This window comes from Podarcis tiliguerta (genome assembly GCF_965153285.1).
Source record: "Podarcis tiliguerta genome assembly, chromosome: 6".
Lineage (NCBI taxonomy): Eukaryota > Metazoa > Chordata > Lepidosauria > Squamata > Lacertidae > Podarcis > Podarcis tiliguerta.
This window is the reverse complement of record NC_139539.1, coordinates 55,571,783-55,595,093: the sequence shown is the minus strand read 5'-3', so window position 1 is coordinate 55,595,093 and position 23,311 is coordinate 55,571,783. Positions and strand designations below refer to the sequence as shown.

General features: G+C 40.3%; 2 protein-coding genes across 10 annotated transcripts in view; one reads left to right on the top strand and one right to left on the bottom strand.

Moving 5' to 3' along the window:
• GLIS1 (GLIS family zinc finger 1) overlaps positions 1 to 23,311 on the top strand; it is a 184,783-nt gene that overhangs the window by 122,178 nt on the left and 39,294 nt on the right. The window lies entirely within an intron of this gene.
• The window catches only part of LOC310680944 (doublesex- and mab-3-related transcription factor 2-like), a gene marked incomplete at its 5' end in the record, with an annotated part of 76,430 nt that continues 62,142 nt past the window's right edge, over positions 9,024 to 23,311 (bottom strand). For 2 of the 5 annotated variants that reach the window (XR_014513016.1, XM_083448182.1), the window contains one exon: positions 16,846 to 18,511. Of the gene's footprint in view, positions 10,856 to 16,845; positions 18,512 to 21,758; positions 22,084 to 23,311 lie in introns of those variants that run through there. The other 3 variants (XM_083448174.1, XM_083448179.1, XM_083448177.1) reach the window with 3 other exon arrangements.

The following is a 23,311-nucleotide window of genomic DNA, read 5'->3' as shown; positions in this document are numbered from 1 at the left end:
TCAGTTTTGCTGATAAGCAAACGAGCAACGGAACCCCCAAGGTATGCTGATTTTATGGGCTAAAAGGGTGAACGCAGATTGAAGATTCTCTGGTTCACGAGAGCTGTTTTCTTGGATTAGAAACGGCACTGAGAGAGAGCCACATACTTCGCATACCAAGGATAGATAAGAAGCTTGTTGTTCAAGCTTGGAATGTCCAGTTGCTAAGCAACGAGACGTCAACCTTTTCAGCTACTTCGGAGATAGCTAGCTTGAAAAGGAAGTGGAAAATCACTGGCCAACCGGAAGAGGCTGGACTGTGAAGAGGCTGGAAAAATACTGGGTAAACATTCCAGCGTTTGTTTTGACTTATCTCACTACTCTTGGAAGGGACTTTCCAGAGCTGCCTGCGTTTAGCTGCCAGGTGCAAAAAGGCAGTAAACAATCCAACAGACTCTTGGATTTTACAAGGCTCGAGAGTGAGAGCTGAAGCTTGGATTCAAAATGGATACCAAGAAGGGGGGAGGCTTACCTTACCCACCTCCACTGACTAATGACAATTATGCCTCATGGTCAGTAAAGATGAAAGCCCTGCTACAGAATCAAAGGATTTTTGGGGTGATTGAAAACCCCATCCCTCCTGCACCAACGCCAGGTTGGAATTCACAGAATGTCAGAGCCAGGACGGCCATAATTCTGTGTGTCTCAGATGATCAACTCGTGCATGTTCAGGATTTGGAATATGCACGTGAGATTTGGGAAACGCTGCGTAGAATACATCAAAGAGATGCTGGTTCTTCAGCGTTGCTGCATTTTGAGAAGCTAACCAATCTGAGGCTAGCGCCTGATGGAGATGTACAAGCGCATTTGACAGAGATGAAATTCTTACGCCAGCAGATGGCGCAACGCAATTTCCCTCTACAGGAAGAGATATTCTGCTTCATGATTATTAACAGCCTTAATCGGACTTATAAAACCGTTGCAAGTCAGCTTGGTTCGCTACCAGCGGCCGATTTAACGGTGGAAAGAATCTGTTCAGTCGTTCTGAACGAGAGAGACAGACTTGCTGCAATAGATGTCAAAGACAGGGGGAGAGAAGCTCGGAATCCTGACACCCCCACTGCTATTGCAAGTGAAGAACAGGCTGTTGCTTTGAACGTTGTCCGTTGTTTTAATTGTGGACAGACTGGGCATCTTCAGCGGAACTGTAAGAAGCCACGTCAACAGAAAGGAGCTGAGGGGAGCTCTGCAAAGCCTGAGGCGTCAGGCAAAAGTCGTACCAAGTCCCAGATGAAACCTGGAAAAGCATTGCTGTCAACAAAAGCCGAAATTTCAATGGAGAACGCTTTTGTTATTGACACGGGTTGCACGCAACACATGACGTCGCGCCGAGGACTGTTTTCAACGTTTAAGAAGCAAAGCTTCACTGTGAAACTGGCCAATGGCCAGGAGCTGAAAGCGATCGGGTTTGGGACTGTGTATCTTAAAAGTCTGAACTTGACTATAAACAGTGTGTACTTGGTTCCTGATTTAAAGTACAATCTGCTGAGTGTTTCGCAGATCGCAAAGAAAGGACTGAAATTGTCCTATGATGAAGAAAGCTGCAAAATCTTCAAAGATGGAGAACTGTATCTTTCTGCCAGAGAGAAAGATGGACTGTATTTGTTGACTTTTGATGAAAGTGATTGCATAAAATGTAATGCTTCTGAATCTAACATGATCTCTCTTGCAGGTACGACGAAGACTACGAGAGTAACCAAAGCTTTTCAGCGAGTGTATGCTGATGTGATTGGTCCTCTAGCACCGTCTAGAGGCAATGCAAGATTTTATCTTGTGTGTGTGGATCATTTCTCTCATTACGTGTGGTTATTCATGTTGAACAGACCACAAGAAGCCTTAGAAAGGTTTAAAGAGTTTTGTGAGAAGGTTAAGAGTATTCATGATGCTAACATTGATTGTCTTTTCACAGATGAAAAGCCAGTTTTTCTTTTACAGGATTTTCAGAATTTCCTGCATAAGAAAGGAATCAGGCACAAGGTTGCTGTTTCAGCAGATGCATGGAACAGAAGTGTCTGTGTACAAGTGAACAAAGAATTGCAAAATGGGATGCAGGCGCAATTGCTGAGTTCACATTTGCCACATGAGTTTTGGGCGGAGTCCCTATCATGTTATTGTTACTGTTGGGTGAGAAAGGTTTCCAAAGGTATGGAATGTTCTCCTTTTGAGAAGCTGTTCCACAGAAAACCTTCTGTCGCGCATTTTAAGGTTTTTGGATCTCAAGTCAGAACAGAAACTCCAGATGGGGTGAAAAATGCCAGAGGCATTTTTGTGGGTTATGAAAAGGGTCTCTACAGAGTAATTTTGTCTGAATCTGGTCAGGTGATTCTCACAAAATTTCTAGAGAGTGCTCCTGAACAGGAGAGAGTAATTGTTCACACATTTCCCACTGAGGACGATTCAGATGATGATGATGATTTTACTGATTACAGTGGTACTGAGAGTGATAGTGATAGCTCGAAGAGCTCAGTTGACACAGTCATTGAGAGGAAATCTCACATAATGGCTAGACCTTCACAGGTGGAGGATGAACCACTGTTTACTATTGGAACTGGTTCTCCAAAGAGTCCTGAGTTTGCAAACTCAGCTGTAGCATGTGTTACTATTGTTGACAACTCAAGACAGGTTAAAGCTGTGTCTAAGTCAGAGACAAAGACACAACAGGGAGATGCTAAGCGTAACGCTACATTCCCTAGCCAAGGAAATGCAGATGCACTCATTCCTTGGAAGTCAGGCAACCAGAGAGGTACACTGGGGAAACCAGTGGCGGGTAGTTCCAAGGGTGGAACTGAAACAACAGGGGAGTGTTATGTGAATAACAACTGTTTGTTTTCTTCTCTGGATCTCGCAGCACACATTGAATCAAATGGGGGAGTATGTTACGATATTGAAGCAATGATGCTGCAAGCTCATTGGTTGGAAATGTCACATGATGTTGGGAGTGTCTGTGGGAAACAGACAGCACCGGAATTAGCTCAGAGTGTAATATGAGCTGCACAGGAAGTGCTTGTTGAGTCGTCTGCTGGAGGTTGATGAGAGCAGACATGATTTTTGTATCACTGCAGAGACAGAAATAAAAGCCATGTAAATACGTTTCTGTCTTATCTCTTTCCCCTGCCGGGGGGGCAGGAAAGAGTGGTGTGTTCTTCTCACGCTGAGAAGGATCGCCTATCGCGACCTCTGCCTGGTTCTTGCCGGGAGAGCAGACCGGGAGGTCAACAGGAGACCGAGCCGGGTGCCTGGGAGAGATGCCAGTTTCTGCTGATAATGGCTCGGAATCCAACACATAGATGGACTAAGAATTGTCAGTTCCCTAATGAAAGGTCTGCTGCTGGGGGAAGAATAACATGAACATAAGGTGGATGATGGTGCATAGTTAAATGCCAGGAGTCACCCTTGGCACACTGAAACTCTTCAGAATTTAACATTTCGGGAAACATTTATTTAAATTAACTTGCATGACTTAATCTATTCAGTACATTGGCTAAATAGTAGAAACTTTTAAAGTTTGCTGTCCCCCTGGTAACCAAGAAAATAGAGCGCTTCATACACAATAGCAGATCAAAGAAACTGCAGCACTGTATGTTTCTACTGGGAACTGTTTCTGACAGATCACAGATACACAGCAATGAGCTCCTTCACTGCTAAATTACCAGCTGTTGAACTGCAGCCAACAGCAAAAATTGGGTCGTGGCGACATTTCTTTATTGTGCTAAATTAATGTTTCCATTATCTTATTTATGATCTTTGTTATTATATTGCCTCTAAGGTCACTTCCCTGATTTTACAAGGACACAGACACTGTCAGGCGTTAAAGAATGGGGTTGAGTGGCCAGCAATCAGCCTTTTGACCTTTTTCTCTGGTTCCTATTCCTCACTTCAAATGTAGAAGGCATATTATTTGAAGCTGGCCATGTAGGCCTGGCAAAGAGATAGCTCCAATGTTTATTTGTTTGTTAGTAGTTGTATTTAGATGATCAGATAAATAACCAGAGTGGGTTACATCTGGGACATCTGTGTCAACATTGTATGTGATGGAAACATTTCTTTTTTTCTGGCTAGACTTGCAAAGCAAATTCTAGTGGCTATCATCATATATAATCTGTGGACTGTATTCATATGGATAGGGAACATACACATGCAGGTGCTAGATTCCATGTTCATATCCCTGACCGAAGGACCATGCATGCAAACAGGTGCTGTGTATGTAGTTCTTGGCTAGATTTAGCTGCACACCTGGAATTGCAAACATAATTGGAAAGAGCATTAATGAGTTCTTTGGAAAGATATCAGGGGGTTGAATTTAAACCATCCACTCTCTTCCCAAACAGCCAATCACAGCTATGACCACTTATCTATGCAGAACTATGTGCCTGAGCACTGCCTGGTGAGCATGTGTTTAACTGGATTGCTGCAAGTAAATTTCTGTCTGAAGTGGTTTTGTTATTCCTCCTAGCTCCCCTCCAAAAATAATATAAACACTGGTGTGGGCTTTTGTTCTCGAGAGTGGACAATATAAACAACATTCCTGATTGTAGGTACAATTAATATTTGTATTAATTTTGAGGTATTTTTCATTTGCTGGAAAATTGTTTCTTCCATGTTGTGTGAGGGGCTCTGTTTTACCAGTATATACCAGGAATAAATAGTTATTTTCCCTAGGAAGGTCATCTACCTACCTACTTAGCAATAGTTGAGCCAACTGAAATGACAACCATTAGGTTGAATGCATTAACCCAAGATAGTACTCTTTTGTGTCCATAGCACACACACAAGATTTTCAGTAGATGCAGCTTCTCCCTCCATTACAGTTATATTTATTCATTACATTTATATCCCATTTTTCCTGCAAGGAGCTCTGGGTGGCGCACGTGGTTCTTCCTCTCCCCATTTTCCGTCCTCACAACAACGGTGTTGTGGCTGGAGCCTAGAACCCCAGACTCCCCGGGCATAGTCCAGCACTTGACCCACTATACCACACCAGCTATGAGAGAACAGGCTTCTAAAATCTTCTTTTCTGCATAAGAATTAAAAGTACAGGCTCCTGACATATATTCAGCTTGAATGAGAATCATCTAATCCAGGCATGTCCAACTCCCAAAAGACTGTGATCTGTGATCTACTCACAGTATAAAAATACTGACAGTGATCTACCCATTGTCATTGCCAGGAGTTGTTGAGCTTTTTTTAGGGGAGGGTTAACTAAGGCAATCACTAAACTTGTTGCCACAATCGACTGGGGGCACCTCCACAATTGACCATTTGATCGCGATCGATTCTAATCCAACCCCCTGCAATGCAGAAATATGCAGCTGTCCCATATGGGAATCGAAAATGCAACCATGGTGTTATCAGCTCCACCCTCTAACCAACTAAACTACCTAGGCTCAGTTAAGATAGAACCAATTGCTGCAAGACAGATTTATTAACCAGCTTCCTTCCAATTTCCCCAGTGAGTTTTGAGTTTTCCCAATGAGTTTTGTTAAGAACGTAAGAAGCTACTGTGTGCCATATACTGAATCAGATGATGTAGCTTCAGTATTGTTTCTGCTATGTTGAATGACGGTGGATTTCTAGACTTTCATTGCTCCTCCAGATGACCTATTTATAGAGTATTCATCTTGATTTGCTTGCACAAAGCTTATGTAGAAGTTATATCTGGTCTTTATTGAGCATTCATTCAGCTTTGTTGTGTGACAGTGAGCATTCATTCTGTAGAATAACTCCGTTTACTCCGGAGTAAGCTGGAGGTTATTTAATTCAGACAGAATTTTGATTCCACATGTCATCCTACATGACCCTGAGACCCTTTCTGATCAGCTGTGAAGTATCAGAGGAGGGAGAAAGGTTGTGAAAGGCTGTGAAGTATCAGAGGAGGGAGAAAGGTTGTTTTCTGCTGCTCCAGAGAAGCGGACACGGAGCAATGGATCCAAACTACAAGAAAGAAGATTCCACCTAAACATTAGGAAGAACTTCCTGACAGTAAGAGCTGTTTGACAGTGGAATTTGCTGCCAAGGAGTGTGGTGGAGTCTCCTTTTTTGGAGGTCTTTAAGCAGAGGCTTGACAACCATATGTCAGGAGTGCTCTGATGGTGTTTCCTGCTTGGCAGGGGGTTGGACTCGATGGCCCTTGTGGTCTCTTCCAACTCTATGATTCTATGATTCTATGATCACTACACGCTCCCATCACAGCAGGGCTAGAATGACTGTGAAATGTTCTTTTTACCTTTCGAAATCAAGATGGGGTTATTTCAAATAGCTTCTATTTTTAGAGACTCTTTGCCCATGCTGCATTTTGCAAAGCATATACAAGAGCAGAGGTGACTTTAGCCAGGCCTTTGAAACCTGAGTATTTTTTTTAACCAACCAATATGCAATTGATATTTTTACAGCTGTCATTATAGTGGTAGTGTGTTTCTATGTTGTACAGCACATTTTCCTGTGAAAATGTGGTTTGTAAATATTTGAATACAGTGGTACCTCGGGTTAAGTACTTAATTCGTTCTGGAGGTCCGTTCTTAACCTGAAACTGTTCTTAACCTGAAGCACCACTTTAGCTAATGGGGCCTCCTGCTGCCGCTGTGCCGCCGGAGCACGATTTCTGTTCTCATCCTGAAGCAAAGTTCTTAACCCGAGGTAATATTTCTGGGTTAGTGGAGTCTGTAACCTGAAGCGTCTGTAACCTGAAGCGTATGTAACCTGAGGTACCACTGTAAATAATTTTTTCCAACTTTTTATAAATTTTCATCCCTTTTAAATTTACTTTGGGTAGTATTCGACCAAGTTTTATTCAGAGTAGACTTGGTGAAATTAATGGACCTATCCTAGTCATGTTCATTAATTTTAATGGTTCTAGTTTCGGTAAAACATGATTGAATACCACTCTTTATCTTTCTTCACTTTCCTAACTCAGACACTGTTCTAACTCAGACCCAATTGGCAGTAGGAGTGAGGCAGACCTGCAGAGCTACCTTCCCAACACCAGCATTGGTCCAGCTTACCTGGACAGGAGCTGGAGTAGGATAGGGTGGTGGTGAGTTTGGTCTACACAGATGAACCAATGGAGTCAATCCAGTGCTCCCCCTGGTGCATCTGCCTCTCAACCATTCTGCTTCACCCCAGCACTGTCCAGGACAGCTGTAACAATACTGGTGTCCAGAGGTTGGGTCTACACCAGTAAATTAGTCGTTGTTGCTAATCACTGGTTGAGTTCATGAAGGTTCCTGCATACGCCCTTGGGTATTCACATGATGCTGCAAAGAAGAATCCATGTACTGGACAAAGCCATATTGAAAAATATTTCAGCTGGAGTTTTTCCTTTTTTCTATCACCTGCCCTGCTTCTGTGTCCCACCAGGAAAGGAGTCTAGGCTGGTGGGCGCAAGGGACAGGGCTTCTTCAGCAATGGCCCCAACGTTTGGGACTTTCGCCCCTTTGATATAGTTCAGGCAGGCTTGTAACAATATTTTTGTTCAATAATGCTTTGAGTGAGTGGTTTCAGTGGGTAGTTGCCACTGTTTTTTGGCTGCTGAAATGAATCAAATACAGTGGTGCCTCGCAAGACGAAAAGAATCCGTTCCGTGAGTCTCTTCGTCTAGCGGTTTTTTCGTCTTGCGAAGCAACCCTATTAGCGGATTAGCGGATTAGCGCTATAAGCAGTTTAGCGGCTATTAGCGGCTATTAAAGGATTAAGGGATTAGTGGATTAGCTGCTAAAAGGCTATTAGCAGCTTAGTGCCTTAGAAAAAGGGGGTGGGGAGTGAAAAAAAATTGCAAGAATCGCAAGACATTTTCGTCTTGCGAAGCAAGCCCATAGAGAAATTCGTCCTGCGAAGCGCATTGAAAAACGGAAAACCCTTTCGTCTAGCGGGTTTTCTATCTTGTGAGGCATTCGTCTTGCGGGGCACCACTGTAATTCAGAGGATTTGGAAAGTTTTTACTGTTGCCATAATTATTATAATGTTATATATTTGATAAAGTTTTTAATACCATAAGCCACTGTGGGTAGAGACTGTATTTTGAGCAATGATGAATAATAAGTTTTCATAAACAAATATTATTCACACTCTTCTAGCACCAGGGTCACACTTTGGGGAAAAGTCTGGGTACAAGCAGAGAATCCTGATGCCTTATAGCAGTGGTATCTTCGCTATTCACAACATATCTGGATTCCATGTTCAATGGTGCAAATAAAATTATGTCTCTTTATAGGCTACCATATACAGGAATGGTATATTGGAATTCATTGTGTAGGCGTTTTCTTTCTTTCTTCCCCTTGTTAACTGTCATTTTACCTGACTAGCTAAATCAATGGGATAGCCATCTTAGAACCATGTGCTTAGTTGCTGTGCCCCCGAAACATTTCTAACCACCTGTGACTGCCAAAGATAATGCGAGTGGTGGTGGTTTCTCTCTCTTTTCAGTTTTGCAACTTCTCTCTCCAGCTTATCTGTAAGATGGATCCATAGTAAGTCAATAAAAAGACATCCATTCTTTTGTTGTGATTCCTACATCACAGGGGATTGGATTAGATGACCCTATGATTCTCTGATGAGAAAATCATGGGCGTAGAGCTTAATACTCCGGGTTCATGGGGGTTCACTACTTCAGATCTTAGCTCATCACTGATAGTAGTAACATTAAGCAGAAACACAGGTGGTCCTTGCCCTTTTTCCCTAAGAGACCTTCCTTTTTAGTGGTGCGCAAGACATAGAACACAAAAGCTCACACTCTGCCCATATATGATGAACTATTTATTGTACACCCATTTTCCACACTAGTTTGAGGCATGTGGCTTTTGGGAGTGAATGCTCAGAGAAGAATGCTGCAATCTGATAGCAGAATCCTTTGTGGTTGTATTTGTCCTCTTAGCTTTTGTTCTCCATGGTTTTCTTTAACCCAAAGTGCCTGCAGGCTGCACTCTTGTTTAAGGGCTGTGATTTTGTCATGGTACATTCTGAGGGAAGATTATGGATTAGTCATGGTTGGGTTTTTTTGTTTTTGTTTTTGTTTAAGTTATGGTGAATTTTAAAAAAAGTTATCAGTATTCAACTTGTGGGTGCATGCATGCACATTTCACACCAACGGACAGACAAGTATACGATGCATATTCCACCCACCATGTTTCTAGATTTCATTTCTTAACCAGGTTTGAGGTTCCACATTGCATGTATTTACTTCCTTTGCCCTCTTCTTTAAGATTGATCTGTAGAACAATATAACTTGACGTATTAGTCCAAATGTTAAGCTGTTTTCTTGCTAGCTGTGTCTCTTATAAACCTATATCGGTGCTTATAATATTAGCACTTGAGCATCTTTCCAGTTGAAACTTTTATTTATTTATTGTTTTATATAACAACATTTTATCCCCTATTTTAACCTCTTAACAACCCTGTGAGGTAGATTGGACTGATAGAAAGTTTACCCAGAATGCTTTATGACTTATTGGAGACGTGAATCTGAGTCACTATAGTGAGTCTAATCACTATACTTTTCTACCTTTATTTTGCCCTCAGTTTCCTTTGTTTATTTGGAAAGCAGCCCAAAACATTGTATCCAGAGGAAATGATTTTTTAGGATACATAGAACTCTTTTTCTTTGTCTCTGTCTTGCCGGTTCAGACACCTACATTGTGCATGTTTGTAAGGAAACCATTTTTGCACATCGCAGTCCTCTTCTCCAGAAAATGCACAATTTAATTCTGGAGAGGCCACATTTTAGAAGAAAACTTGACGTTTCATGTTCAGCAGTGATGCTAACATTTAACTGGGATTGCATCATTCAAATGAAATCATTGATAGTTAAATAAAGTGATTGCCTTGGCACAGGGACCTGATGTTGAGGTTTCATCATGAAGAAGAATGGGACAGCGTGACCTCTGTGTATTATGTATCATTCTTGCTGTGGAACATCGACTGCATGTCTTTAAGCAAACGTAGGCTGCAGCTGGACGAGTTTGGCAATAGGAAAGCTTAGTTTTTGGCTTTGTGGGAAAGGATGGAGGGGCATAAAATGTTTGGGTGTGTGTTGTTTTTTGAAGAATATTGATAGTAACGGATGGGAAGTATCATAATTACTTGCTGAATTATGTGAAGGTTGTGTTTCTCTTTACAAAGAGCCCATTGTGGTCATGTCAATGGCCATTATGACTAAGCAAATTAAACCCTGTAAGGCATCTGTTCTTTTCAAAACAACAACAATCAAAACTGCTCTTCCTACATTTCTCGAACGTATTGTAGACAATGATGAAGCCAATTAACAAAAAAACAACTGGAGTGCAACTAAGCTTTGGAAGTTTAATGTGGTTTAAGTTGCACAGCACATTTAAGGGCATGATTTTGCAATACTTGGGATACAATAAAACCATAAAACCCTGCCCAGCATTGTCCCTTGTTAGAGGTGTTTTTAAACATCTGTCACCAGAGAGCAATTGCGCAATTAAAAATGCCTTGGATCCACTGTCCTTTCAATGAATGGAAGGGTTCCATCAATTTGAGAAAAAGGCTATGCAGTGGAGACTCTTACTGGAGGAAGGGAGGTGGTTTTTGCTTATCCCCTCTTCCCTGTCCAGCCTCCCCTGACACTTCCCAATACTCTGGTTATAGCTCACTTTTCAACTAGAGTTCTCAGAGTGGCTAAACACAGCAGATACACCAAGTCATGTGCTCAAAAAAGCTAGCCCCATAGGAACAGGAGCTGGCATCCATTCCAGAGGGCCGTTGGCTCTATGAGGGTCATTGAGGAGACAGTCCAATTGAAGCAGGTCCTGATGTTGCCTTTGCTCTCTCCTTCCTTTCCACAGGACAGTTGGGAGGGGCAGAGCTATGGAGATAGAGAGTTCTGGGGATTTGTAATGATTACTTCCAATATGAAGTGAATGACAAATGCTTAGTACTTTTCCAGGTCTGATTTCACAGACCACTGGGGAATTCTTTTCTTTCTACCCCTTCCAATCCAAACCTCCTGTACCTCAATCAAATCCACCAACTACTCCTCCAACTGATACCCAAAATTCCTACCATCCCACCCATGCTGATCCTCCAGTGGCAAGTGGAAGAAGGAAAAAACAACAGAGTCCTCCATCGATTCCCTCCAATGACTGGATGAATATACAGGAATATACATATATATATATACACACATATACATATACATATACATATACATATACATATACATATATACATACAGCATACCAGATACCACTAATGGGAGTGGGGGAAGACTAATTGCCAGTCTCTTAACCCAGGCACCGACCAGACCAATACCCACTTAGCTTCAGCAAGGTTGCTGTATCATGTGCCTTGGATCACAGCTCAGTTGCAGACTCTCCAGACCATTATCCCATATAAACGGGGGTTTGAAGCTGAGAGAATGATTGAGGCTTGCCTAGTGATTTGGGTTGTGTGTATGTGTATCGGAATCAGGGACTTCCCAGCTTACTGAACATTTTTGTAAGGTGAGGATGTAATCCAAGAGCTAGCTTTGTCAGGGTTGCTTAAACTTAAGTTTTTCTTCTCTAATAAAGCCAGAAAGTAGAGTCAGAAATGTAGTAGTGAGTAAACAATTATCTGGGGTAATCTATATCAATTACCTTTATGGTTTGGGTTTCATCCAGTTCCAGCTCTGACTCAGTTCATATATGCATGCATGTCATTACTTATATCCAGGGTACTTTGGCTTATCTGAAACTTTGACAATCATAATTCCAATAACTCATTCGTTTGCAAGAGTTCCCAGAGTTACACACAGCGATAATACTTAATATTAAAGTTGCTGCCCTTATAAATACACTTAAAAGTATTGTGAACAAATCAGGATAAAAAGTCAATTTCTGTTGAAAAAATGAGTTAAGGTATCCAGTTCAACATCAGTCTCTGAGTTTTATATTTAATTTTAGAAGCCATAACTAAATGTTTTAATTTGACATTATTCTTAACATCATGCTAATTTGTTCCAGATGTTCCAACAGAGCCAAACGCTGCAATTTTTGCATAGAAAGTATGTGCATGGGTGATTTATTCCAAAAGAGCTTCTATTTTACTGCATTTTATTTCTTCTCAATGAAGCACTTAACAACATGGTTCTCTTTAAGGCTTTTACTTAATCATATGGATATAATTTTTTTCAATTTACATTTTTAGTTCTATAGTGGTGGACACGGGACATTTCTTAAACTGGTCAGATTAAATGCACATGTCAAAAGCATCTTCTATGCAAGTCTGAAGCACTTTCTGTTGCAAAAGATATAGAAGTGATTGTGGTTTGCTGCTAGGTTGTGGAATAGAGGTAAAAGGACCATGAAAACGTCAATGATTCCCCCTCACCAAATATTACATAATCATATATGACAATAATGTAAGTTCACTCTTTTTATATAAAAAAAGCATAGTACATTGTGAACACTTAAGACATGGGGAAAGAAGGGCCAGAGAAAAGCACACTAATTTTTTTTGTCATTTCTGGGCTGATGTTCAACATTTCAATTTAAAACCTATTTCCGTTGGGTTACATTTCCAGTTTTTCTCTAATATGATCTTGGAAAACTTTGCAATTAGGCAGATATTTTTAGAGCCGCATACGAAATGTGAGATGCTTCCAATGTGAAACCTGCCACATTTGAACATATTGTACAGCCGTTACTATACCTAGAAACACCATTTCTGAAAAATTCCAAGAATGTCATCTGGCTCTGCTCTTTGGAAATGTGGCGCACATGTAATGCAGTTCATCACAAGAAATCACCATGGACTTGTGGGACTGTAGGAAGCTGAGGAACAACATCCAGGAGAGCTGCCCTTTCTCCCTTTCACTCTGTAGGCAGGCAGCATGATTCTGAAATTGTTTAATGCTGTGCTGAAACCTGTCCCATAAGTTCTCAAAACGTTTTCACCTGCAAAAGAGGCACCTGTTTTTCTGCATCTTTTTTTTTTTTTGGGGGGGGGGGACATATTTACAAGTGCTCACATGAGACATATGAGTTTCCTCAACACTGCTCCAGAGTTTCACTGCTATCCTTAATGGGGAACCATAGGTCATAGGTGTCATTGGGAAGCCACCTGATCAGGTCATACTGCAATGAGTGATACGGATCCAGCTCATTACATTTGCAAGTACTTAATATGTGATTAATTTTTATAGTCCTCTCCAACAGCTCAAGGGAACGTGGAAGAGTGTTGGGGAAATTTGCATGTCATATCAAAGTAGCTTGGTCAAGCGGTAGTTGCTCGCTGCAGACAGGCCATTTTTAAGCAACATGTGGTGAGAGACGGCTGGGATTGACAACAACAGGACTTGAACATTTGGTGGTAACCAGCTCTCATTGCACTACCATAAGCGATGGAGGAGAAATTCAGTTCGGTTTTCATTTAAAGGCAAAGCTACCTAATCTGTGGACCGAAACACAGCAATCCTTTGAAATCTGCACTTCTCCAGATTTTGCAATGCAATTTCCCAGTCAAGTAATATGCAGACAATGCATTTAGTTGGGCAGTGTGTGACTAAAAATGCATATATTAGTGGAAATAACATACTGATTATGCATTCTATTAGGGATAATCGCTTACAAAAATGTGAGTATTACAGAATATTGTATACAAAATGTGTATATTAGGCAAAGTTCATACTAAAATGCTTATGATGACTTTTTAAATAAATAAATAAATAAATAAATACTTACTTACTTACTTACTTACTTACGTGGAAATGTGAAAAACTGAACTTCATATTGAGGAACTGAGAGAAACTGAAATGGACAGATTCGCCCAGCCCTACCTACCTCATGGCAATGTATTTTCACTTTGTCTTTATGACATCTATTCAGTACTGAATATAACTTCTTTATGCTGCCATGTCCTCAGTATCTCCAAACCCTCTTGTGGTTCCTCCTACATTTATTAAAAAGCTGTTCTTCATCACTTTCTGCTTTCTATGACAGGCAGAAATATTCAGAGTTCCCTAGGAATAGGCATTACTGTTGAAACAATTCTGTGAATTGCAGCTCTCTGAGAGGAATAGGGGTCTTTTAACAACTCACAGCCCAATTAATGAACTACAGCTCCCAGGATCCTTTGGGGGGGGGGAGAAGAGCCATGACTGTTTAAAGTGGTATGATACTGCCTTAAATGTATAGTGTAGATGGACCCTAGGAATAATTGCAGTTAAAAATGAATAAATGTAGTTGGAGAATAGGTGCTAAAAAGCAACACTGTAATAATGTTAAGACAGGCAGACCCTGTTCCAGAATAAGAATTGCTTGCCAGTACTGTGTGGCCCTTTGAAGAATTATTCTGTTTCGAAAAAGGAAAAAAGTATAGCTACACTGATGAACTGAGAGTTCTGAGATGAAGATAAGAATCTATAGGTTCTGCTGTGGAAACAAAAAATGACCTTGTAATCATATGGGGGGGGGTATTTCCATGTCCCTTGAAAAGCAGTTCTAGAAGGCTTTCAAAGGGCCCAAAATCTCTGGAGAATTTTTGGTGGGCTATAAGATGGAAGAGGGAAAAAGCAGAAGTGCTCTCCACTTGCTCAAGAGGACATTTGGACTGAAGCAATTGTTTCCCATATGCCATGCTATAGAAGTTTCATCCAGTATTCGACATTGTGTAGGTACACTTTTTTTGCTATTTCTCCAGAGGATACAGATTTTATTATTTCAAAAATGACAAAGTCCCTTTTGCACAGAGAAATGAATGGGGAATAGTGTATGAGAAGAAATGGGGCCTTTGAAGAAGGCAGTGGAGACAGGAATGTAAACACAGCTACTTGCATAAAACAGATTCTATTTTGAAGAAAACCATTAAACCTTGTCTGACACCTGTGGAATCAGATTCACAGAAAGACACTGTATAGAGGCAGAAAATTATTGAACTTCTTCAGTTCAGTATTTTCCAGAAAAACATACTGAATAGCATAGACATTGTAAGAATATTGCAAATGTAAAACCCACTACAGGAGGAGTTTGCCTGACCTCCTGTTCAAATTTATGTGGAAATCATATCTGTGTCCACACTCATTTAATTTTTTGTCATGTTTATATTCCTCCCTTTCTTCCCAAAAGGTGCCCACACCTTATATGCATCCCAGTTTTATTTCTCTTTACACACATTTCTATTTAAATTAGAATGAGTTTGCATTTAAAAGCTAACTTACCAATTTCATACCTTCCAAAATTGAAACACAGGCTTCAAAATATGCACTTCTTTGAATTTTGTAGTGCAGCCACCCAGCCGAGTGACATGCACCAACTAGGATATATTGGTCATCTTACTCTTTCCCTCTTGGTTTGCTTTCATTTGCCCCTTTCTTCAGTTCTGTCAAGCTTCCTTGTATAAGAAAGTATTGTAGCAGCCCTTTTTCAATTAGGTTTTCCTCTTGCTTGCTGCAATAAAACTCCAGATGTTTTGGGACTTCATGGTTCTCTGGATATTCTTTTCCTTTATTTTAATTTTCTTTTGTAACATGCCACACATGTGGTATTTTGGCCTTTTAAGATGTTGTGCTATGCTAATCAGCCCATTTTTATTCTTTTTCTTTTCCCTTTGTTGTCTTTATTTTGCCTTTGGTATATTGGTTACAATACTTTGGAAACTTTTCTTAATCAAATCAGATTTAAATTAATGGGAAGGAGGTGGGAAGAGATTTCAGAACTGTTAAGTTCTTTTAAAAGGAGCATGTGCTGGATATTTTCCTTGTAGAAGGTCCATACTTTCCTTGCACAAGAAGGGAGGCATACCTGAGTGGTGGAACATGTGCATTGTTTTGATGAAGTCCCCAGTTCAAAGGTGTGTCTATGGTTCAAGGATCTCAGGTAGCAGAGCTGGAAAAGAATCTTGGTAGAACTATTTTCAGTTAGAGTATACTGTAGAGTAGAGAACTGAAACACGCAAATGTGCAAATGTAAGTTAGCTTTGTGTACACTTATAAGTCTATTCTGTTCCTGTATCTTAAGCAGAGCCTTTGATTCATGCTGGTAAGTCTTCTAGCAAGTTTTGTGTCAAAACTTTTGTAACAATGGAGAGATGACTTTTTAAGGGCCCATTATTACAAATACTTTCATGAGCAGTTATAGAGATGCCAAAGGCAGCAGTCGTATGGTGTTTACCTGGTTATACTATCAAAGTTACCAATCAGAAGAGAATACCACAATAAAGTAACTTTTCCCTTGGCAAACAAAGAAATAAAATGTGGAAGGGGATTAAGCAGATGATTAGATGAACTTCAGTGTTCAATAGGGTTTCCAGATGCCTCTTATTTTACAGTAAGTCTCGCAGTTTAGATAGCAATGCATTGCTCTAGAATAATAGAATTGTAGTTGGAAAGGACCCTGAGGGTCATCTAGTCCAACCCCCTGCAATGCAGGGGTATGATCAACTAGATCATACATAACAGGTGACCATTCAACCTCTGCTTAAAAATCTCCAAGGAAGGAGAGTCCACCACTTTCTGTGGGACTCTGTTCCACTGTTGAACAGCTCTTAGTGTCAGAAAGTTCTTCCTGATGTTTAGTAGGAATCTCCTTTCTTGTAACTTGAATGTACTGGCTTGAGTCATAATGGGCACCTCAAATCCACAGAACTCTGTAGGCCAGATTTCTTAGTTCTATATTAATCCTTGTTTGGAGCCACAAAGACTTCACGCCCACCCAGCTGGAGTGAGGGGCCAGATATGGACCAGCACTTGATTCCTTTGCCTCTGTTACTGGGTGCTGGATCTTGCTTTTGTCACCATTTTGTTGCCATGGCTAAATAGGAGAAAAGGGGATTTGGGTGCATCTAGTTGAAATTAGTAATATCAAGCAAACAAACATATGCTGTGTTGTTTTATTACAAGAATTAAAAGTCTACAGGAGACTGGATAGTCAGTCATTAATAAGCAGTTCTGTAATTTGCAGTTTACAAATGTATCCAAAGGCTTAGGTGATATAGAGGGTTTCCAAGCCATACTCATACTTTGTTCCAGACTTTCAACATAGTCTTGCAAACATCTGAGCCACATGAGATGCCTGTTGAGTCCTGTGAAATTTCATTAACATGCATACATATTATGTTTGCAGACTTGGGGGGGGGGGGGCTCATGTCCTTTAAAAAAAAAGAGATTCTAGCATTCAAATCAGTGGTGTATATATATTTAAAAATCTTTTGAAAACTATCCATGCACACATTTTCCTGTATGTATGAGGAGTAGAATGTGTGCAAAGTCTAGCCCTTTAATATTTATTGTGTATTGGAAGTTTTGCAATTGCTTTGGAAGAAGAAAAAACATTTCATAGTGCTCAGAAACAGCTTAGATATTTTGAGCAGACAGAAGACTTCCTATTGATAGCCATAAATGTTTTGGGAATGAAACATTTCAGGTTTTCCATCTGTAGGCTGTCTGAGATGTCAACAGCCAATATGACCTGGTGTTTCCCTTGTAGGTCTATAAATAAAAGGTAGCTTGTTTAACTGATCTTGCAGCCGAAAGCAGAGGTGTGTATTAATGAGCTTTCTCTAATGGCACACTGACTCTATTTACAACACCGCCACTGTGAAGCCTTCTCTCTTACAGTCATAACTCATTTCCGAAGAAAATGTCAGTTATTGCTCCACCTTACGGCACAAGCTGTTTGGTTTCTAGTTGGTTTCTTCCCGTTCCCAACAACTGACAGCTATTCTAGTCATGACTGTGATTAAGTATCCTTAGGAAAGCAGTCAACGTTTGATAATATATTGGCTTATGCTCTCATTCCCACAACATGCATCTATGATGTGGTATGGAAGCAAAGAAAAATGCATTTGAGCAATGATGATGTATCATATACAGATGATTGTGGCAGGCATAATGTTATGTCCTTAGAACCATTTTGGTATAATTTTGCTTCTAGAAATAGGAGTTCTTAGGAAGTGCATGGCATGTTAAGTTTTTAAAGAGACATGTTGTCATAGAATCATAGAATTGTCAAGTTGGAAGGGAATCCCAAGAGTCACCTAGTCCACCCCCCCCTGCAATGCAGGAATCTCAACTAGATCATACATGGCAGACAGCAACCCAACATCTGCTTAAGAACCTATATCCCACAAAATATATTTCATACTATTTCTGCTAATGAGTAGAGGTCCTATCTGATGGCAGTTGACCCCCCCACCCTTCCCCCCTTCACTCCCAAACACTTTTTCAGTTTTGGGATTGTTAAAAAGAAATGTAGTTGTTGTTGTAGTAGTAGTAATTTGTACCCCATCCATCTGACTGGGCTGCCCCAGCCACTCTGGGTGGTTTCCAACAGAATATACAAAAACACAACAGAACGTTGTCACACATTAAAAGCTTTCCCATACAGGTCTGCCTTCAGGTGTCTACGGAAGGTCGTATAATTATAATTATCTCTTTGACATCTGATGGGAGGGCGTTCCATGGTGCGGGCGCCACTATCAAGAAGGCCCTTTGTCTGGTTCCCTGTAACTTCACTTCTCACAATGAGGGAACCACCAGAAGATCCTTCGAGTTGGAAGAGAAAAAATAATAATAAGCTATTTTGTTGAAGGGTGTTTTACATCTTATATTTTTCAGATTTTAGAGCTCTGGTATACAGGGGTCAATTTAGCCTGTGAATTGATGGTTTGAATTTGGTATGAAAACCCCAGCCCACTATGGAAATGGATCACCAGTTTCATAGGTATTCAGTTTTCATATACCATAGCCTAGGGTGGCTGACCTGTTTTTGCCCCAGAGCCAAATGGTCACCCACTCAAACCACCCAGGGGTTTCATCATGGCTACACATATCAGAGCACATATACAGCACATGCATTCTTGTACACACATACTCAGAGCACACAGACAAAATGCTCCTTGAGAATGGGGGAAGGAGGAATCAAAAGGGTCTGGTCTCAGTGCAGACCTTCTTCCTGCTCAAGTGCTAAGCAATCTCAGTACTCCACATTGAGTGCTTCCCCTTTCGACTCAGCCCAGCACTGCAGTGGAGATTCAAATTGCTTATGTCCTCATGGGGTAATTTCTTCCCATTTTCTGGTACAACATCATTGTTTAGAGGTCTGACTGCCAGGACTTCCTAGCAATGGTGCCCTGGCAGAGGGAGAATGCCAAGCACCTTGATGACTGCAGAAGAGATTGCCCAATTTTGCCAGGTTACAGCCAGATTACTGTAAGTGGCTTGGTGAGCCTTGATCTATGCTGCATTTTGTCATGTTTTCATATATATTATAGCATGCAAGTGCTTTTTGTATCTGCAAAAAGTTAACATGTGGAATTGTACCCTGGGAGGAGCAGAACTATTGTATACAGTAGCAAAAGTTTTTTTGGATGCAAGACTAATGTATGTTGTCATTGTATTCACTGTTATTGCATGCAATGCCATGCAATGTATTTGTGAAGTGTGGCCATTCCTAAATATGTGTACATTATGTCATAGAAGTGAAAATATGTTTATTCAAACTTTGATTTTTTTTTAAAAAAAGAATAACTCCATTTACAGCTGTTTTTTGCAGACACAAAAGATTGTTACTATTATCCCAGGTGTCAATCTCGAGAAAAATGTGTAAGGGAGTGAGATGAAAGAATGACAGATTAATACCAGATGTCTGAGAGATATGGCTAGAAGCCTTCTAAGTTGACCGAGTAGTTCTTATATTCCTACTGCTCTTTAGAAACTATATATTAACTCCTTGTAGACATATAATGTATGAAAATGACCAATAATTTCCATGATAAATAATTTGGAAGGAGCTAAAAATATCCAGATTTCAGCACTATTTTAGATTCTGTGAATGGTTTTAAGTAGGGCTGCACTGAAAAGAGGACGACATTTTCACCAAAGGTTTTAAAGAGCACCTTGCATTCTAGGTAAAGGTTGGAAACATTTGCCCACACTCTGAAATAGTTATGTTTGCCCTCAATGACATCATCACACAGTTAAACCTGATTGCCTATGTGGTGTCATGTTGATTCATGATAGGCTCACAGAGTTGATATCAACTAAATCTGACTGACTGATGATATGATGACATTATTTCTAAGAAAGAATGAGTTAATCAAAACAAATGGCACTGAAACAGTAGCTTAAGACTGATCAGGGAACACACTGTAAACAAGATGTAATAAAGGGAAGGATTGCATTTCATCCCCTCCTGCCTCCTTCAGTTGCTGCTGCTGTTATTTAGGAAATAACTTTCTATTCAATATCCCACCTCAAACTTGATTTAGATTTTTTTTTTCAATATTAGTGTCTGTGGGCTGTTGAAATTACCTACACTCCAAAATAATAATAATAATAATAATAATAATAATAATAATAATAATTATACCCTGCCCATCTAGTTCCATCTAGTTCAAATTTTAATTCTGCTTTGGGAAGGTAGGGTAGAGGGTCATGGCAGGACATCTGCAAGCATTCTTGAATAATACTGTTCATTTAGAATGATACTGATTACCTAGACCCCTTCCAGTTTGGGTTTAGGCCTGGTCATGTGTATAAATCAACATTGGTCATCCTGATGGGTGACCTTTATTCAGAACAGGACAAAGGGACTGTGATCTTGTTCCTTCTTCTTGACCTGTCTATGTCTGTTGACACTATCATAGTATACTCCTAGATCAATTCCATGGGATGGGTCCAGTGTCCGGAGAGGAGTGTTGGGAATTATGCCCGTTGTTAATTCTCCATAATAAGTGATTAGAAGAGGCTATGCAGGTTCCATAATGGTTGCAGTGGTGGTCTGGATGAGGGCAGTATTATTTTTAATGATAATTTTATAGTTTTATTCTCTTTGTAAATCACTTTTAGGGTGGGTGTGTTTTTACAATCAAGTGGTATATAAATTTTAAGAGATAAATAAAATAAATAAATTGAGTTTGAATCCTGTCTAGATGGAGGCTCTGTGGGTAAGCAATTCTTGTGTCCAAGAAATAGCCCAGAGTGGGATTTCACTCCTTCTGAAAGAATAAGACACACAATCTGGGGGCCCTTCTGGATCCAGAGGCCCATGTGACCTTTGTGCTATGACTGCCTTCCAGTAGTTTCAACTGATGCAATAGCTGCATCCATTCACAGACCAGAATAGCTGTAGTTCAGGCACTGGTAACTTCAATATGGGATTATTGAAGTGCACTCTCTGTGGAGTGTCTCTTGCGGGTTGTTTGAGAAGCTGCACTTAGTGCAGAATGCTGCAACATGATTCCTGACAAGAGTGAGATTCTACCAGCATATGACACCTCTACTCAAAGATCTGTACTGGCTGTTCATTTGCTACTGGACCAAGTCCAAGGTCTTACTATTAGCATATAAAGCCCTTAACACCTTGGGAGCAGTTTCCTTGAGAGATGGCCTTGCTCTCTGCTTGACTACTTTGATCTGTGGAACTTGCACTCTTGCAAGTACTATACAATGTTCACTCCATAACTGCAAGGAGCTGAGCTTTCAGTGTGGCAGCACCAATGGTTTGAAACTGCCCCTGCTTATTAACATTAGGTAGCCATCCTTGTTGTGCTGTTCCAGATACCTGCTAAAATTTTTTTTTGGTTTTGGCAAGCCTACCTGGAGGTAAACAAGTTATGCATTCTTGTTTCTAGTGATTTCATTTGTATATTTAAAAATTATTTTAAATTGTATTACATAGACCGTTTTTAGATATATTTTTAAGTGGTTTATAAATTCTAATTAATGGGGGCTTTCTAAAGAAAGAAACAGCCTACACTGAAAATGTACTGAGGGGGGGAGAAGGAATTACCTACACTATGCAGAATGTAGAATTAAGTTCAAGAACTGCAGTCCTTAAAAACTTATCTTTCATTTCCATTCCAAATGATTGCCCAGAAAGTCTTGGAAACGTTCCTACTGCATGTGCCAAAGGCAGAAAATCCAGAACAGGCTGCATGGATCTTGGGGTTGGAACACCTACGTCAGAGGGGCTTCTCTGCAACATCTGTATTTCATGGCTTTCCTCTGATCCTCTGGTGTGTTGCTGCATTGTTTTCAATGGAATTGTGCCAGAGCCAGCAACATGTTCAGCAGCTAGGGAAAAATGATGCCCGTGCACTGCATAATTAGTTACCCTAAAGGAAACAGCAGCAAAATGGCTGTCATCAAATCTTAGAGTTGGAAAGAACAAAGTGGATAATCTAGCCCAGAGATTGCCAACTGGTAATCCTTGAGCCAGATGTGGCCTACAAAGCACTTTTATCTCCTGGCCCTACCAAATTTGAAACAAGAAGTCATAACTTTTTTGCCTAGAGGTTTACTTACAAAGAACATAAAATTGCTTTCAAACATTGTGACAGCTAGAGATAATTCCACACTTTAAAAAAAATTATATGTATTCATACAGTTTTAATCCCTCTGCCATTAGTTGCTCAGAAACAATAAGAGTCTGTGCCTTTTTTATATTTGTTTTATTGTATTGCTACCCAATGTATTTTCCAGAAGGGCAAAAGAACACAGCCAATCTGTCTCTGGAGGAGATTTTTTGAGATGCACATTTGTTCCTCAGCTCTCCCACCCAAGTCAGGAACCTCTATTACTGCTTAATTGCCAAAAACTTTGGGACTGCAAAGTACAGTACAGGTCTAGCACCTGGGCAATGGTCTGGAGATTAGACAGCTAATTATACAAACACTGGCACTCCTAATGCATTCAAATTGTTCTCTCTGTGGTAGTACATACTGCATTAGAAAACCACCAACAGAAGCTTGTTGGGGATTTTTATAGCACTCTAAAAGAAAGGCGGTTCCACTAGGTAGCTTGTCCCAATGCTTAATTTTAATAGCAGCTGCCACATTTTTAGAGACTGAAATAAATTCCAGAGATTACCCCCAAAACCCTGGTTCCAGTCTGGAACCCCGATACTATCACTGAATGTACAACTAGTTCCTCAGTTTTGTAAAACTGAATGGAAGGTGGCAGCAACAGAAAACAGAATTAAGGCTGCAATGCTATAAGCACTTTCACAGAAGTCCCATTGAAAGCAATAGGGCTGAGTAGACATGCAGACCCTGTACAAATGCTAAATTTGTGAGGGTGTTTAGAAAGGGGAAAGCTTAGTATAACTGAGTAAAAATGAGAAGGCTATAGATGGGAGTTGTGTGTTTTCAGAGTTCTGTCGTTCCCAAATGGACTTAGAAAATGTCATGTTTGCCAAGGCTACTCTTAATTAAATGGACAGCTGCACAGTTGTTGGACAGTATACTTAACAAAACTTAGATCTCAGGTTGCATTTTTCTTTTTTGAAGTTGTTTGCTAAAATATGTGCTCTAGTTTCTAGACCTTTAGCATTTATTTATTTAC